The following is an 18,592-nucleotide window of genomic DNA, read 5'->3' on the forward strand; positions in this document are numbered from 1 at the left end:
ACATCATTGTACCAACACCCTTCTAGTGAGGGAGGCATGGGCTAAGACCTGATCGGGTAGTGATTGTTTCCATAGTGATCGGGAACCACATACTACAGGGTAGAAATGATTAACAGTGGTCACATCGATGGTGGTAGCATAGTAACTGTTGCAGAAGGTGGATGATACGTGGTTGCGAAGCATCTGTTCTACTGCCTCAAAGATTCCTAGTATAGAAACTCCTCGGGGGGTCCGAATTTGAACCACTTCAGATTAGATGGAGTATGTTCATGTCCCGGAGGGGAAGGATTTTGCTGATAAGATCACTTACCTTCTGTTTCATGTCTGAAAGCAAACCGTGGTTGTGATATGCGTTGATCTCGCTGATTGGTATGTTGCCGCAAAGACAGATTCCGATGACAAGTAGGCATCTTCCGAAGGACCCGTAATGCGACGGGATGTCGGATATTGGTTTCTACCTTAATGGCTCATTTATATTTCCTTCGTTTTGAATGGTCCATAAAGTCTGCGGAGACACGGTTCAACTCTTGGAGAACGATAACCCAGGAGGATCTGCCGTTAGTCAACAGCTCTAGCGAGGATATTGCAATAGCCATTGATATTATACTGTAGGAAAAGCTTTTCCTCCAGGGTTAGTGTGCAGGTCATGAAGGTAGCTGGAAGGCTACGTCGATCCACTCCAGCTATACTGTTGCGTGTTGAGTCGAGGTTACTGCGCTATTGGGAACTTCTTATGAAGCCGGGTCCAGATTACATCTAGCTCTTGACAGAGGGTTGATGGGAGGAGGAAAATTGTAATATATGATTGGTAGAAAAAGTGGGTCTTATAACTCGGTTGGTGTTTCCGAATTGCCCAGATTCAAGGCAGGGTACATGTTTTTCACGTACGTGACATTCCCCGAACGTCGTAATGATGCCTTGAATTGTTATTTCCTTTTGAAGAAAGTTATTAGTTAGCATACTAGTTTCATGACACGAAATGATATTTTCCACTGCGTCATAGTTAATTACAACAAGAATCCATTTGAACATTGATGGTCATATCATTCATACTTTACGATCCGAATGGTTGATCCTGAGGATAGCTTAACTATAATTAAAACGAGCATAGATAGCTGTCATTAATTCTGAAGTAAACTTTACTTAAAGTAAGAACATTATTCGTATAAAATCCAGCTTATTCGATATTCCCAAGGGCAATGTTGTATAGACATGAGCTGAAATAATGACCGCAGTGGTTCACCACGAGCAACATTGAACCGTGGATCAAATTTTGTCCTACGATTCCTATAAATAAAACATTTTAAACTTTAAGCAAGAGATTGATTCAAATACAAAATTGTATAAAGTCGTAGCAAATTTGATTAAAATTTATGCTCCACCCCTTGTAACAATCTTTGCTTAGAAGAATTAGGGTATCTGTTCCCATATTAATAACAGCCCGTATATTAATCTCAACCGTCGATAAACCAAATAAAAAATCAATTTAATTACAATTTCTCACATCGTATGTACACAATAATGGATGGAACACATTCTTGAATGTTTGGAATATTATTCAAGATTTTGTTTATGTAATGTTCTAATGCACAAGAATCAAATTATTAAAAGATAAAATTATAAAGCACTTTAATTTTCACTTTCCTACCTCTGAACTGTTGGTTTGATGCACTGCTCGATTCCTACTAGCAGATACATCTGTTTTCACGCCGTTGTTTTCCACTCAATTTCAAACTAACAGAAGTGAATCCTTTCAAAATTCACTTCACAACACATAAAGCACATAACATTTTCACTATAAATATAATTATATATGAAAAACCAACGCGATTTCCTATAGTTTGATATAGGTTTATTTCGAACAACGTCTAAATTATCCTTGCCCGTATTCCAAACTGTTTACATGCCTTGCAGTACTCACAAGGGTTGCCGACCTAGATTTTATTTCGAAAATGCTTGAATAAACTTTACTGTGAAATTCAACTCTTATGTTTGTAAAATAAGGTATATCGAAAAGATAATCTACGACAAACATAAAAATAAATTGATAAGTTGAAAAACTAGAACAAAAACTGCAATTTTGTAATTATATTTCAACTCAAATACAAAACATTGAAGAATTCGGCATCACTGCAATCATATCGTTACGTATACACACAAGTAATAGTGTGCGTATTTTATGTTGGAAACAGTATTATTGATAAAGGTACAAGCATAGGATTAACTGTTTTTGAATGTTATTGAAATAGGTACATGGCGGTGATGATGTTTTTTAGCTTAATACTTCTAGAATGTGATAATAAATTCGTTTTTGAAGATGCCAAATTGTTCTCAATTAAAAATTACGTTAGGTGAGCATAATTATTCTCATGTTTCTTGATTATTGGGTGAGAAATGGATGCATTTAATATGCGCATTGCCTTATTGTTATTGATATAGGAACAGATACCCTATTTTTGTATGAGCCTCAACGCTTGAACCCCAGTCTCCCCATAACACATTACGTCATTTTTAAACAGTCCCACAGAGATTTATAGTTGAATGGACGTATCGGAGATCCCATCTTATCACATAGTGGAAACATACAGAATGTGTATTTCCAAGAGCAACTTTCAAAGTCTTTCAAAACCATAAAATATTCAATACCTTATCAGGGCAGCTATTAAAATGCAATTACTTCACGATCATGTAATTTTATCCCACTCTGAACCACAGGTTACGTACCGCAGTCTTTCCATGTTTGCGGAATAAATTACCTTCCAAGAAAACAGAAATATGAACAGGAAGCACAATTTTGCTCCCTGTTGCGATTCAACTGCACCGTCCTCGATCCCAATTCAGTCATTATCGGAACAGCAACAACGCACAACCACGCACCATTAAATTGCTTTACTTTGGCTTGGAAGAAGCCCACTCAGGAAATGTTCCACTTCTTGATGGGGCGGGCAAGTCTCTTTAACATTGCAGCAATGAGATCTGCAAAATCAATGGCATCCGTTCGAGCACCGCACCGGCAGAACAATGCGCCAAACGGAGGTTTCATTGCTTTCGGTGCGTATTTTCTGATGAATCCCAAGGAAATTATTATTGAACTAGGAATTGTTATTTGATCAAGTAATTCAGCTTACCATGAAACTCACAAGTTCGATATGAAATATGGTAGGTTTTTGGCCAGCTACTTGACCAATTAGCCCACATTATCATGTTAAATTGATGCTGAGGTTATCAGAGAATTGGAAGGGTCATAATTGCTAAAAAAAAAGGTACCAAATAGACTTCTCGGAACTGGAACAAACGAATGTGCTCAATTTGTGAGCAAATTGCCAAGAAAGGCCGTAGAGACCCTGCAATTTCGCTCAGTTATTTCAATTATTCTTCAGCGAAAACGTCGTTCCGCAATTTTAATTGTAAAGCTAAATATGTACATTAAGATAAAAAACACGATGCCCAACCGAATGAAAATTTTCTGTTGGACAAAAAATATGCCTTGTATTTCACATCCACTGAAATGCAGCTATTGAAATCTCCCAATAAAATTGATTGAAGGAAACGTATGGGTTACACACATTATGCAACTTCAAACACCCAACGCGTTTTCATTTACCACCGGTCTTGTTTACCGATGGAATTAAATTGAATGATAATTGGAAATAACACACCGGGATCAATTATTTAACCGAGGGACGAAGAGGGAATATGTTTTGATGAATGGTTGAGCAATTGGGCATGGATCGAAAACAAACATCGAAATTAAAACATTGAAAATTGCGGGATGTAGGCATGGATGGAGAAACGATGTGATAATGGAACAGAATAAGTGCCTATGGCAGCCCGATGGGTGAAATGGTATAAGTTTTGGAAATTGAAAGGAAAAACATTAGCCGTTTGGACATAATCGTAGTGTATCAATTAGGGTGAGGGTAGACTTGACTTTTATATAAATTATTCCGACCTAATTGTTGAAAAGGGCTTTGTTTTTTTCTTTCGGAGAGGGCTTTATTACATCCAGTTTTAGCATTTTCTCCCAAGGGCTACTGTTAAGTGTTGGGCCATATCTCCATTGACCTAGACTTGATGATAGACACAACAACAATTCAATTAAGGGAAATCGTCAAATGTTGAACAGCTATTTTTTCGTCTATTGTTAGACGCATCAAAAGATTTATTTTCGACGTCATAACTTGCAATATCGACTGTCGTTACATGCTGCAGAATGCTCGATTTCATGCACTGTTTCGTCAACTGTTATGGATACGTAGCCACCACACTCATTACGGCCAAAATAATCCATTAGATTTATGCTTCATTTTTCAATGAAGTGTGTTGTTTTTTCGACTTTAATGTTAGCAAATGTGTTTTCAAAAATAGATTAAAAAAGAACAGTATATGCAATTTACAAATTTAATATGGTGTCCAAATTAATAAATGAAAAATATATTTCAACGTGAGTAAGAATTTTAAGAAGAGAAGAATAAGAGTAAGAATTTTTGGTGATTGGACTTCGTCTCATGTAGGGTAAAATTTTTCAACATATTAAGTTCGCGTGATATCTAATATCAAGTTCTGGATCTCCTCTTCGCGGTACGTGCATAAAACACTCAAATACACGACGTTATTCGTTGATTTTTACATTTCCAAATCTGACTAAGTTTGTCGTATAGTAGACCCCTGCCTGGGGGTCTGTAATAGGAAATTGCTTTTCTATAGCCGACACTTCATTTGATTTTCATGTTCCGTTTCGGGATGTCCTTCTTCCCTATCATGTACCCTCCAAAATATTCCTATAATGGACACTCTTGTGTTTATTTTAAAAAAATCATCTATTTTTACTTTCCATAGCATTTCCAATGTATGTAACGGAATCATGAGAATGTGAATATGGCTGGTCCACTATTGCTTAGGAATCCATTGGTCATCTATATAATAAAAATGAGTTGAGATTTCCTTCCTGGCGATTCCTGGCGAACGGGTTGACCGATTTGTAATATTTTTTCTCTAATCGATTCGTTTTGAGATCCGCAAGGTTTGTATATACAAAAAGGTGGTGAATTTAAAGGGGAAATGAAAAAAATCTTCAGAATGCAATTTTGGGTCAGCTGTTGAGGAAAGCAAAAAAACGCACGGAAATTGATCTAGAGTTTGGTGCTGGAAATAGTTCATTGTGACATTTGTAACACCCGGGCAACGCTGGGTTTCTTTTCTCTGAATTGCACCACATCAAATACACTTCAAAACCCGATTGAGGATTTCACCTGTTCCTTTGTCGAACGTCCTGGTTTTATCCGACCAGCCAGCAGTAGCCTTCTACAAGGGAAGACTATTTTATCTAACTTTAATGTGTTTGGACTTGAGGTGAATCCCGTTGGAATCCAATATTAAAACTATATAGCTCTCGCAAGGGTTCACAATATGGTTTTCAGATGAGCTTATGGCCTATAAATTTACCCTTGTGCGAGTTAAAACGTGAGTTGAGAGCTGGCACGGCCATTGTGGCAGCCATTTTTAGACTTTGTCGTAAGTCACTTTAAGCTTCCTTTACATTCTGTATATTTTAATTTGTATCAAGTCGTATTTACTAAATTGTTTGCCTATGGAAGGTCCCTATGTTGGTCCTAAGAGTGGCTTGTCTGAGTCCCCTCCTTTTTACAATTGCCCTTCTAGCATTGGCCTCATTACGACAGGTAAAACTGAGAAATCTCCATAATTCACAAGAATAAAGGTTAAAAAAAAGTATACGGGGAAGGGTTGTTTGAACGAACGCCACTTGATCGATTGCCACTTGGCAGAATAACACGCAAAGCTGACAGTCATTTAGTTGAATGAAATGTTTAGCCGGACAGTTTATTTAAACAGAAACAGTTTGGCCACAAATGTAATTTGGCCAAACTGGTCATTTGGTCGAAAAGGTCATTTGAGCGAAAATGCCGTTTGGCTGGAATAGTCGTTTGACAGAAGAAACCATTTGGCCGGAAATGTCTTTCGGCTGTAATGATGATTAACGATTAAAATAAAAGCTCCTCCAGAAAAATTAGAAAAGTTTTCCGTAAAAAATGGGAATTTGCCAATCAAGAAATCAAGGTATAAGCAAAATAAATATAAAATTTTCATAAATAATGCAAAATTTTCACAAACAATTAAAAATTTTCCACAAACAAAAATAAATAAGCACTTTTGAAAGAAAGAAAGAAATGCAATTATAAAAGAAGAGTTTTCCATAAAGAAATCAAAATGTTCCATTGAAAAAATACAAAAATTTCCATAAATAAAGCAATATTAGTAATTCAGTAATGTTCCATAAACAAAGCAATTTAGCAATTACAAAATTTTCCACAAAATATTTTTTTCCTCGAAAACTTCAAAAAATTTCGCAAAATAATAAAGAGTAATGAAAAAACATGAAAATTCGCATAAAGAAAAATAAAAAGCAATAAAACTGATCATGCATTCCATAGATCACAACTTATTTAAAACGTTGATTGTATTTGGAAAATTTTACCAATTTTATTTACCTAAATTATTTTGTGGAAAATGTTTTCAATTTTAATTGCTAATATTGATTTATCCATGGAAATTTGGTAGTTTTTTCATTGAAACTCTTTTCTTCTAATTAGCAGATTCTTTTTCCATAATTGCAATAAGCCATTTTATGAGACAATTTCGATCAGCTTATCGAGGCTTCACCATCAATTGAGTGGACGGCTCGATGTTTTATTTTGGTAAATTTGCATGGCAACCATCATCATTTCGTTTCATTTTCGCAAGTGTTCCGTTTAAAAAGTAAATACACAGGATTTTATTTTTACTCGATTTTTTTTGCTCGTATTTTTGTTGGTTTGACTCCAATTTGCCACCAAAATCTTTTGAACATGTTTCAAAAAAAATTAAATAGGGGAACTGTTCCGTTTTCCATTCATCTCATCGCAAAACAAAGAAATACAGCAACAATGTTGTCACTTTTTTGCTAACAAGTAAAAAAATCACAAAAATAGGAAACAAACCAAATTCCTTTTCATTGCTTTGTTTTCGATGGGATGGAAATAGGAGCAATGGGATGAAGTGCCGAACCGTTCCCCTAATTCAAAGAAAAATCACATGGTAATTAATATGCGTTAAGCATTTACGATGGGTGAAAAATTAAGAAAGTGAAAATCGTGTAAAAACAAAATCCAGTGTATTAGTGTTAGGTCTGCTGTCATTTCATCCGTTTCGTATAATAGCTTATTTTTGCTTTTGAAAACAGGGATGCCAGATAGACCTGTGCGCCGATGTACTTTGAACCGGCGGCGGCGTGAATGTATTTTTCTTACGGCGGCGGCGGCTTAGCCGGCGCCACGCCGCGGTTGTTTTCGGCGGCGGCGGCGGCGGCTCGATCGGCGTGGTTCAAAATTTTCCTTCAAACAGTTCAAGCAATTTAAATGTCTGCATTTCTCGTGCAATAAAAGCATAAAATATATAAACTGCCGCGTTTCGCATAAGAGTTCCATGTCGATTTTTGACGATTTTAATTTTCTTTCAGAAATAAGCTTAAAATGAACTCATCTTTAAGAAAAACTGATAAAATAAAAGTCTTTGTTCTAGAAATTTGAAAATTAAAACCCACTTGTGTTGTCCCATCTTGCTATTGATTCGCATAGCAGTCACATTCCAGATTTTAATACCCTCTCGCACAAAAAATCAATGTAATAATGGTCCATTTAATAGCCCCATAGCAATGTATACAGATAAAGAATATTATGCCAAATTTTCAGAAAGGTTGCTGGTTCTATCGATTTATTTTTTTTTTTAATTTCTCCATGTAAAACGAGTTTGAAAAATTCAACGACATATTTCTCAAGTTGAAGAAAAATGACATGGGACGCTTATGCGAATAGGGGCAGTAAAGTACGCTGCTAATTTTAACACTGTATACTAGCGAGAAAGTGTGCAAAAACTTTTGCTGTTCGTTCAAATTAATATAGAGGTGACATGGTTCGGAATAAGCCTCTTTTGGAAATTCCATAAAATTCCACAGAGATCCTACATGAGAAAAAGCTTTGAAACTTCCAAAGAATTCTTCTGAAACTTCCAAAATATTTAAGTAGAGCATTTTTTCGTAAGTCACCCAAGAATCCCTCCAGGAACTTCTTCAAGAATTCCTTATAAACTTCTCCAGGAATACCATGAACAGATTTTCCTAAGATTCCTTAAAAAAAAATCAGGAGTTTCTTTACGATTTCCTCCAGTGATTTCTCCAGAAATTCTTTATGAATTTCTTCAATAGTTCTTCCGGGAGGGAGTGTAATTCGTAGTAAAAATACTAGCAAAAATTCTGAATTGTGCCTTTCTTAGCCTGGTGGCTACAAAGAAAGGCCATGCAGAAAGTGACTGGATTCATTTCATGGTACGGTGTAGGTTTTATGATACTTCCCTCTGCCTTTGAGCATTATCATATTAGTTTTATTACAAAGGAATGCAGAAATGATGAAGCGGCTCAAAAACCTCGTAGTTAATAACTGTGGAAGTGTTTAATGAACAATTTTCAAATTAGGATGTAATGCCAACAAAGAAGAGCAGAAGAAATTCACAGGAGTTCCCCAATCAGAAATTCTAGGAAATATATTATCAAATATTCAGAACTTCTGGACAAAGGAATCCCTAAAACTCTTAGAAAAGGATTTCTTCGAGTGAATGTGAAATCTGGGAGAAAACCCAAATACATAACGCTTTAGGAGGAAATCTGTCTGAGCGTTGCGGCCTACACATTTTCAAACATTTCCTTACCAAAAGCATTACAAAGAAATGAGGGGTTGAAAGTGATCAATTTGGGTGTTATGTAATTTGTGGATGAACCCTCTCATTAGTTCCTAAGCATGTAGATGACAAAACCCTAGATTATGTTTCTTTCAAGATCATTCTGAAAGATAAGTGGAAAATGTTGGCACTTAGTAGTTCCACTTAGCCAAACGATATTTGATCTCGCGAGTTTATTAACCGTTCAAATAACGTATGGAAGCCAAGTCCAATTAACTGTAATCATCGTTAGTTTTCGCTTTGCGCAGTAAATTAACGTACTCTATTTCACTATGTGTGGCTGTATAAATTGTGCTGTATTATTTATTACATTAAATCTTATATTATTGTTAGTGAAACCCTTGATGAAACCTGTTAATGTGATCTGTGTGATCTATTTAGAATTTATAAGTTCATTAAGACCACAGTTAGGTCAATTAGATATGAGAAACCAAATATGCTCGGGTGTAATTCACGGGAGTAGATTTCCTCATAAATTGTGCGGGAAAAAATCCAGAGTTGTCAGAGAGAGGAATTATCTGTAGCATATCTGAGCTGATGTGAGTAATTCCCCAGAATCCTCAGATGAGGGATTCCTCCTAATTTCCGAAGAAGGAATTCCTCTGAAAGTCTGGAAGAAGGATTCTCAAAAGTTCGTGCGAGATGATTTGCCCTGAGCTTTTGTAGTGCCAATTCCCAAGAATGTCTGAGAATTGCTGCAAAATTTCTGTGGGAGGAATTCTTGAAGGAGGAATTTTCCAGAGTCTCAGAAGGAGAAATTCGCCAAAAAATACTTAAGCAAAATTATACTCCAATTCTTGTATAACGACTGCACAGAATTTGTGACGACAAATTTCTACAGAATATCTGAACATTTCCTGAAAATTCTAGAAAAAGGAAAACCTGTGTTGAGGGGAGAGGGTATGCTGAAGTTCTTTAGATTTTTTTTGTTCATGATTCCTGCAGTGGTAAGTCCTCATAACTCCTGGGAAAGAATTTCTCAGTATTCCTAGTGCTGGAAGAACCCAGAATGCTTGGAAAATCAGTTTTCCAGAATTCAGGAGCAGATATTTCCAAAAATTCCAAAGGAAGAGTTTTCTCAAAATTCGAAAAAGTCAAGGTTTCCAAAAATCTTGGAGGAAGACATATCCATAATTTCTAAAGAAGTAAATCCTCAAAATTCCTGGGAAGAGATTCATCAGAATTCCTAGAGAAGGAATAACCCTGTATTTTTAAAATATGAGTTTCCTAGAATTCCTGGAGAAAGAATTTTGCCGACTTCCTTGAGGCGAGCATCTCGGAATCCAAAACAAAATTCACTTGCATTTAAAAGCACACCACTCAATTTAAAAGCATCGCACATTGTCATTTTCATTATTCTAGAATTTTCCCAGAATTAAAGAAGAAGGAAGTCTATAGGATTTTTGATGAAGCAAATTTTCACAATACACTGGACCAATATAGATGAATGTTAACTACGCATGGTTAGAAGCACGCGCAAACAAGGCATTGATTTACTGCACCCAGTATGAAGAGAAAACTTATGACACGTGATATGGTTCATATACATATCAGAGACTTAAAGACTGAATTATTCAAATTAACGATTTGAGAACGTTATCAACAAAATGTAACTTAGAATCACAGAGAAACAGACGTCTCACTTAGAACAAAACACAATCAAAATCATCGTCATAGAAACATTGTCGCCCAATGCTAAAATAATTGTGTTTGGTCAAGCGGCAACCAGATGGCGGTAGTGCGCAAACGTCAAACACAAGCAAAATCGATGGAAGCGCCATCGGTGGCCGATTGACCACCTACAAAACTTTAAATCAACCGTTAAAAAGGTGAACGATGCAACATGTGTTGAGTGAGACGTCTGTTTATCTGTGTTAGAATTATGAAATGTTGAGTTAGTTCTTGTATAGAAATAAATGTGATGATTCTAAATGAACTCCTAGACTTCAAAACTAGACGGTCAGAAAAAGCGTAATAAATGTTATTAGTTTAAAATTGTCGGTTAGAAATTATTATTAAAAATTTCAAAGTGAGGTAAATAGATGAATGAAATAGATGAATAGATGATGAAATAAATAAATGACACAATTTTTTCAAATTTTTGAACAATAATTAAAATTAAAATAATAATATTAACAATTATGTTTTAATATATGTAGCAATAAAGAACTGAAGAGCTGATCCAAAGAGCTGGCTCTATTCAATGAGCTGAACGGATCAGATCCGCTCACTGCAATGAGCTGTTTTGCCCATCTCTATTCGAAGGAGAGGCACAGAAGGAATGAAACCGTTTGGAAATCAAAAGAACAGAACGGACATCTTAAGCAGACCCCACACGAGGCATATATTGACAATACATTTTTCGTCAAACTTTTCATCAAACTTTTCTTCAATATTTTCAATGATTAGCCGGCATGGCCGTAGCTGAAGAAAAACTCATTTTTTTCTTGAACTAATACGAATCAAATAGCGGTATAATGCACAAAACACGCACACACTCAACCGTCTTCGACTCCTGTGAGCAAACTGCGGGGGGAGATGAGGGAAAATATTGAAAAGAATATCCAACTTTTCTGATTTCCCTCAATATTTACTTCAATATTTTGGGTTCGCACTCACACCATCAATCTTTTCCTTCAATAATCAAGAGTTTGTCAAACTTTTTCCGTCGTGTGGGGTCTGCTTTAAGTTTACGAACGGAGAAATTTTGGTCTTTCGAACTTTTATGGTGGCCAGCTGGCCAGAGAAAAGACTTGTTTTGGGTTTACGAACCGAGATTTTTTTGTTTTCTGAACGGAGCTCTTTCTGGCTTTCAGAAGAAACTTTTCTTGGCTTTCAAATCGATTCCTTTTGCGCTTCGCATCAAAATCCTTTTAGGGCTTTCTTACCGAAAAAGTATTTTTATTTATTTAACCTTACTTGTCTTCAGTATCTCGCACTTGACTCGACTAAGTTTTACACTGACTGTTTAATTATTGAAACCTCGATATTCTACGTTGTCAAGACCCCATATTGAGTAACGGTGATTAAACCAATCAAACAAAAAAAACTTTCTTACCGAAGCCTATAAGTATTCTAATCGATATCCCTTGTCCAGAAGCAGATAAAGATTCCATTCAGAAGCCCATAACGCCCCAATTGAAATTCCAATAGGATTCCGTTCGGATGACGGAAGAAAGATTTTGTTCAGAATCCCATCAGAATTACAAAGTGCAAAAGGATTTCTTCGAGAAGTTCACATAATTCTGTACGGAAATCCGTACGAACGGATATCTTTTGGGTACCCTAATGGAATTCTTTTGGGCTTCCGTATGGATTTATTCTGGACTTCTAAAAGAAATCTTTTTAGGTTTCTAAAAGGAATCAAAGAATCTTTCCGTTAGGAATTCTGAAATAAAACTCAAAAGGAATCCCGTTCAGAAGTCTAAAAGGCTTCAAACGGAATTCCAAAATGATACCGTACGAAATTCCCATAACGATTTTGTTTGAAAACCCAAAATGTTTTTATTGGAAAGCCCAACTGGGTTCTGTTTGGAAGCCCAAAGTTTTTGAAAACTGAATATCTGTAAAAGTCTGTAACTTAAATCATAAGTCTGTATAATGTCTGTAATCTGTATTATGTCTGTATGCAAGAGCAAATGTCTGTATAAAAACAGACATGTCTGTATGTCTAGCATGCTTCTTTAAAAGTGCTAATTTAGTTTTGTTTTGTGGGAAATTCTTAATTGTTTGTGGAAATTTTGCATTATTTAGATAAATTTTATATTTATTTATTGCTTATGCCCTGATTGCTTTATTGGCAAGTTCCTATTGTTTTATGGAAAATATTTTATCCTTGACGAAAATTCAATATTGCTGCAGATGTTTGACCGAACTATGGCCCAAAATAATAATTGGGCAACCGGGTCATACGACCGCAAATGTCGTTTACGGAACGGGTCTTATATCCGAAAATGTTGAAATTGTTTCACCGTAAAAAGTGAGAAGTGTGCAGTGAGAAGTGAGAAATGAGACACGTCATTTCTCATATCTGTTGCCTTGTTAGTTCACACTTTTCTAATGGGAAGTCAGAAAAGTCTCACTACTCACTCATCATTATACACTTCTCGTTTCTCACTACTCATTATTCCTCACATCTCATTGCTCACTGTGGAAAGTAAGTAATTCATAGCTACAAATGAGGTATTAGAAGTGAAAGAGAGTGAAAGGAGACGTTTAACTTTTCAGTTCTCATTTCATACTCCTTATTTCGCACTTCTCACTTTCCACGATGAGAAGTGAAAAGTGACAAATGAGTAGTGAGGCTGCTGACTTCCAACTGCTTACCACTTATAGTTTCGCACGTGTAAAACGTAGCATGTGAGACGTCTCAGTTCTTATTTCTTACTCCTCGCATTTACAATTATGGTGGTATGACCGATTCGGCCAAACGACATTTTTGACCGTTGACCTTTCTCTCAAATGACCATTTCAGCCGAACTGCATTTTATGTGAAATGATCTATTTGGACAAACGTCAATTTCGGTCAAAGACATATTCGGACAAGTTGCCTTCGGTCAAATGGCTTCCGACCAGTTCCCGGACTGACGCCATGAATTGAATAACATAACAGAATAAGGACTTGAGATAGAGTAACAGGCAATAATATTAGGTATTATTATAGTCTTTATTTAAGAAGTTTTCCTCTGGCTAGGCAATATAATCTACAAAAAATCCCCATTTCAGTACATTTAAATATCAAGATATGCCATGAGAAGGATAAAAACTAATAACTCGTGTTCACTTCTTACATTCTTAATTTACTTCCGCTTGATACTTCAGTGCAAAATAATGATATTGTCGTAAGGAAGATCTTTTATTTCTTATGTCAATCAAGTCCATATCTATTTGTGCTATCAAATAATGATTTGTCATTACTGAGCTTTTTTGCCGGCTCAGGTTGGGGGCAAAATATATTAATCAGCTTAAAGTCGTCTAGTACGCTGACAATCATGAGTAAATGCTTGCTCATATTCAGTGGTAAGAAATGCACAAATTCAGGAGCACAGGAAGAGCTGCTATAGTAATTGAACTTCGAGCTTTTCGCCTTTGAAAATCCCCAGCTTGGTCAATGAGTTTCCATCTTTGAAACGTATGTACCTGCCAATAATAAGCGGAGAGAATCCACAATGTGGCAGTGAAATTGCACTTGGTGTTAATTATGAAAAAGCAATATCTAATGAATCGCCTGCTTTGAGCGTGCTTACAGCGGCACACTACACCCAACCATAAGAACCTTACAGAAACTGTATAATAATTGGGCATATACATTTTTTGGAAGATTTTAATACAACCGTTGTATTGTTATTATACAGATTTGTATTATTTTAATACAATTTCTGTATAAAAACCATACAGATTTGTATATGCCACGTTTTTGTACAATAATTGTTAGATCTGTTTTTTGGGTGTAGGAGTTACGTTTTGGAAATCAGTATGGCGAAAGGCATCCAATGATTAATATCTCGAAAATATGCACCTTAATCGAAAAAATATTTGGTAGGCATAGTAGCGGACACCTTCCTACATAACTGGTACCAAATAGTTTTTCGTGAAAAGTTGCTACTGTTTAGAAAACCCGCGTTGGATGTCTTTCGCCATACAAACTTCGGGTGGTTAACTCATGTTGGCTCTTTTCACATATACGTTAGCGGCTGGTGCTGGCAGTGACGGGTATAGGAAACCAGCCACTGTAGTGATTCATTGATTTGAAAGCATCAAAGAATGCTTGATATGAACAACAACGGCAAGCCGCCAAAATATCAATCAAAGCAATCGTGGTTCTTTTCCAGCAGTCAAAGAATGTGGTCAAGCATCACGGACTGGAGTGACAGTTTATCAGCACACTTCCGCTTGCCCAGCAGCATGCAGGGCCGGATTTAGCCGGAAGAGAGCCCCGGGGCCGACAGCATGTGGGGGCCCCAAAATGTACAAGAAAGGTTGGTTTTGGTACATAAGATTTGTGGCCCTGAGCATGATAAACTCAATAATTCCCATAAGCATTCGAGAAGGATTCTCATCAGAATCTGAGAAGAATTTTTATTGGAGTCTCTAAAGAATTCTTTTCAGAATCATCGAAGTATTCCAACCGGAATCTAGAAAAATTCAAACTGTTTTCCTTTTGGTTGAGGGATACTATTGGGAATATGTGGGGGATACCCTTCATAATCCATGGAAAATTTGCTTCAGAATCTCTCGGTGAATAGCTTCGGAATTCCTTGACGATTTGTTTCAGAATGCTTCCTCGAAGATTTAGTTCGGACTCCTTCGACGATTTACTTCGGAATCCCTCGACGAATTGCTTCGGAATCATTCGACGATTTGCTTCGAAGTCTTTCGATGATTTGCTTCGGAATCCCTCAACGATCCTTTTCAATATCCCTGGAGGATTCCCTTCGGGATCACATGAGGTTTCTTCATGGAATCCCTGAAAGATGAATTCGGAGTCCCTCGACGATTTGCTTCAAAATCCCTCGACAGATTGCTTTGGAATTCTTTGACGATTTTCTTCTATATCCCTGAACCTCTCAAGAAGATTCTTATTGGAATCCCTGAAACATCTCTTTCGGATTCTTTGGAACCTTTCCTTGGGAATCCCTGGAATACCTGAAAAAATCTCGTCGGAATCCCTGGAGGATTCCCGTCCACATACCGTGAGGACTTGGAATCCATAGAACATTCGGACTCGTTGAAAACATTGCTGTCGGAATCCTTGGTGGACTGCCTTCAGAATCCCTGGAGGTTCCCTTCGGTATGCTTGGAGCTTTCCCGTCGAAATCTCTGGAGATTCCTGCCGGAATATCTGTAACTTTCCCATCGAAATCACTAAAGGATTCTCGTCGGAATCTCTGGAAGAATGCTGCATTATTTTTTTTTTCATTTGAGTTAGATAAAATATTTTAGAAATATGCCAAAAATATTCACTAGCCTGACGGCGTCCGTCCTTTTGGTGTGCGGGACAAAGCCGAGCGCTACTTGTCATAGACGATATCAATTTGAGTCGTTGTAGCAATCATCGGCTGGTAAACACACGCACGATACTGTGCCTGCAACAGAAAGCACTTGCTTGAGAAAAGAGAATATGCATGAGTGTGACTGATCCGCAATTGGCTTAGGTGCTTGGACCTTATTTATCGTATTGCCATTAAGATAACTTAATGAGGTGGTGAAATGGTTGAGATTTTTTTAAAAGAAGCTGTAATGAAAGAAGATGTCAAGTACCCATTATCTATACGTACATCTTATCATTTTTTCGTACAAAATTGATTTAGTTCAGAATTGATTAAATGTTTTAAATGATTTCATATGTGCCATTTGCAATCTCTCAACAAACAGATGCAAATGTAAAAAAATTGCCTTCGAGCTACTCCTTTACCACCAACCTTGCGTGAGTACTAAAACTACGACTGTCCGTCGGAGATCAGATGACAATTTCTGAGTAGCCCTGGCTCGTTGACATCAAAGCATTTTCCCTTTTTCTATTTAATGTTTTACATTTTTCTTAAGTTGAGTCACTTTGTTGCAAAATTTCGTATTCTCCTTTCAGAGTGAGTCTATTTCGGGCAAGATTTATTTTCAAAACGTAGGAAAATATTGAGATTCTTTTCCGTTTATTTTTGTGCAATGCAAAAAAGTATGTTCCTTATTTTTATGATTTTCGAACAGTGAGCACTGCTTTCGAACAAAACCCTTTTGCACTACCAACATAATCTATTTGGGCTTCCGACCGGATTTTATTCGGACCTCTGAACGCAATTCTCTTGGGTTTCAGGAAGGAATTCTGTTTGGTTTCCAAAAGGAATCCTTGAAGCCTTTTAAACGATTAAGGATTTTTTAAGAATTTTCAAGCATTCTCCTTCTGGACTTCCAAACGGATTTGTTTTGGGCGTTTAAACGGATTTTTTTTAAATCTTCATTCGAGAGGCTTTCAGCCCTAGGCAAAAAGGAAAAACTTTTGGGCTTCCAAACGTAATTCTATTGCGCTGCCAAACAAAATTCTTTTGAAAGCGGGAACGGAATTATTTTTGGATCAAACACAACACTTTTGAGCTTTTAAACGGAATTCTTTTGTGCTTCCTAACAGAATTCATTTGAGCTTACTTGCGGTTTTTTGGGTTCTCGAAAGATATCCTTTTGAATGAATTTCTTATGGATTTCCAAACGAAATTCTTCTGCACTTCCGAACAGAATCTTTTTATGATTGCGAACGGAATTCTTTTGGGCTTTTAAACGTTATACTTTTTGGATTTTGGACGGAATACTTTTGGGCTTGGGCTTGAGATCCTGAACGGAATACTTTTGGGCTTCCGAACAAACTTTTATGGACCTCCAACGCAATTCATTTTGAATTTGTTACGGTTTCTTATGATTCAGATCCTAAACGGAATTCTTATGGGTTTCCGAACGTAATACTTTTGGGCTTCTAAACGTAACTCTTTTGAGTTTTGGAACGGAATTATTTTGGGCTCGGAACAGAATCCCTTTGGGATTCATGATGAAATCCTTTTGACCTTGCAAACAGAATTCTTTTGTGTTTTCCAACAGTTTTTTAGGTTTGAAAAGAAAGTTTTTTTCGGGGATTTCGAACATAATCCTTTAAGAGCAAAATCATTTTGCGTTGTCGAACGATATTCTATATTTGAAAGAAATGCTTTGGACCTTTCGAACGGAATCCTTTTGAGCATCTGAACGGAATTCCAATCTGAGATTCCAATCCATAACGGAATTCTATTGGGCTTCCAAAATGAATTATTTTTAGCTTCCGGATAGATTTCCTTTAGACTTTCAGGCAGATCCTATTAGACTTTTTAACGGAATCTGTTTGAGCATCTGAATGGGATGCTTTTGAAAGCCCTTAAGCTTCTGAACGGAATCCGTTTGGGCTTCCAAACGGGGAAAGGCCGAAGACTACTAATTTAATCTAATCTAATCAAACACAAACGCAGTCAGTACAAAGAAATCATCCTGGAAAATTGCGTCCAAAAAGTGGTTTGACAGAATAGGTTGTTTGGCCGCCCGAGCAGCACACATGTTGCACAAAGATCACAGTAACTTATATGTGACCGGATTGAGTTACAATTGGGTTGCTGCAACTAGTTTCACTTGACTTATGTGGCTTAGGCGAGGAATAGTTTGTAAGAAAGAACCATTTGGTCAAGATTGTCATTGCCGAATTGGTTGTTTTGCAGGAAGGGCCATTTGACCGGAAAAGTCATATGACCTGACGAATCATACGACTGAAAATACCGTTTGGCAAACAGATCATTTTCGGTCAAAGGGCACTTTCTACCAAACGACTATTTCAGCCAAATGGCATTTTCGGCCAATTCCACTGAAAGCTCAAAATAATTTTCTTATCAAAGGACTTTCAACCAAACGGCTTTTCCCCCTTCCGAAGAGAATATTTTGGCATACTCCTGGAACTTCGAACAAAATTCTTTTGGCCTTATGAATGAAAGTTTTTTGAGCCTCCGAACGGAATTCTTTTTGGCTCCCGAGCGGAATTATTTCAAGTTTGCAAACGAAATTCTTGAGGCTTTTGATCGGAATCTATTTGAATATTTGAACGAAATTCTTTCGAAAGCAAATTTGAGAAATTTGTTTAGGCTTTCGAGCAGTGTTTTTAGGATTTAAAACAAAACTATTTTAGGTTTCCAAACGGAGTCCTTTCGGGTTTTTGAGTGGATTCTGTTTAAGTATCCTAGCGGATTTTTCTGAAACCTGTTTTAGCTTATGAACGGAATTCATCTGGGGTTTAGAACGG

The 18,592-nt window shown here is 36.8% G+C and overlaps 1 protein-coding gene across 2 annotated transcripts in view; it reads left to right on the forward strand.

Moving 5' to 3' along the window:
* Positions 1–18,592, forward strand: part of LOC134218444 (uncharacterized) — a 207,702-nt gene that overhangs the window by 122,718 nt on the left and 66,392 nt on the right. The window lies entirely within an intron of this gene.

This window comes from Armigeres subalbatus, chromosome 2 (genome assembly GCF_024139115.2).
Source record: "Armigeres subalbatus isolate Guangzhou_Male chromosome 2, GZ_Asu_2, whole genome shotgun sequence".
NCBI lineage: Eukaryota > Metazoa > Arthropoda > Insecta > Diptera > Culicidae > Armigeres > Armigeres subalbatus.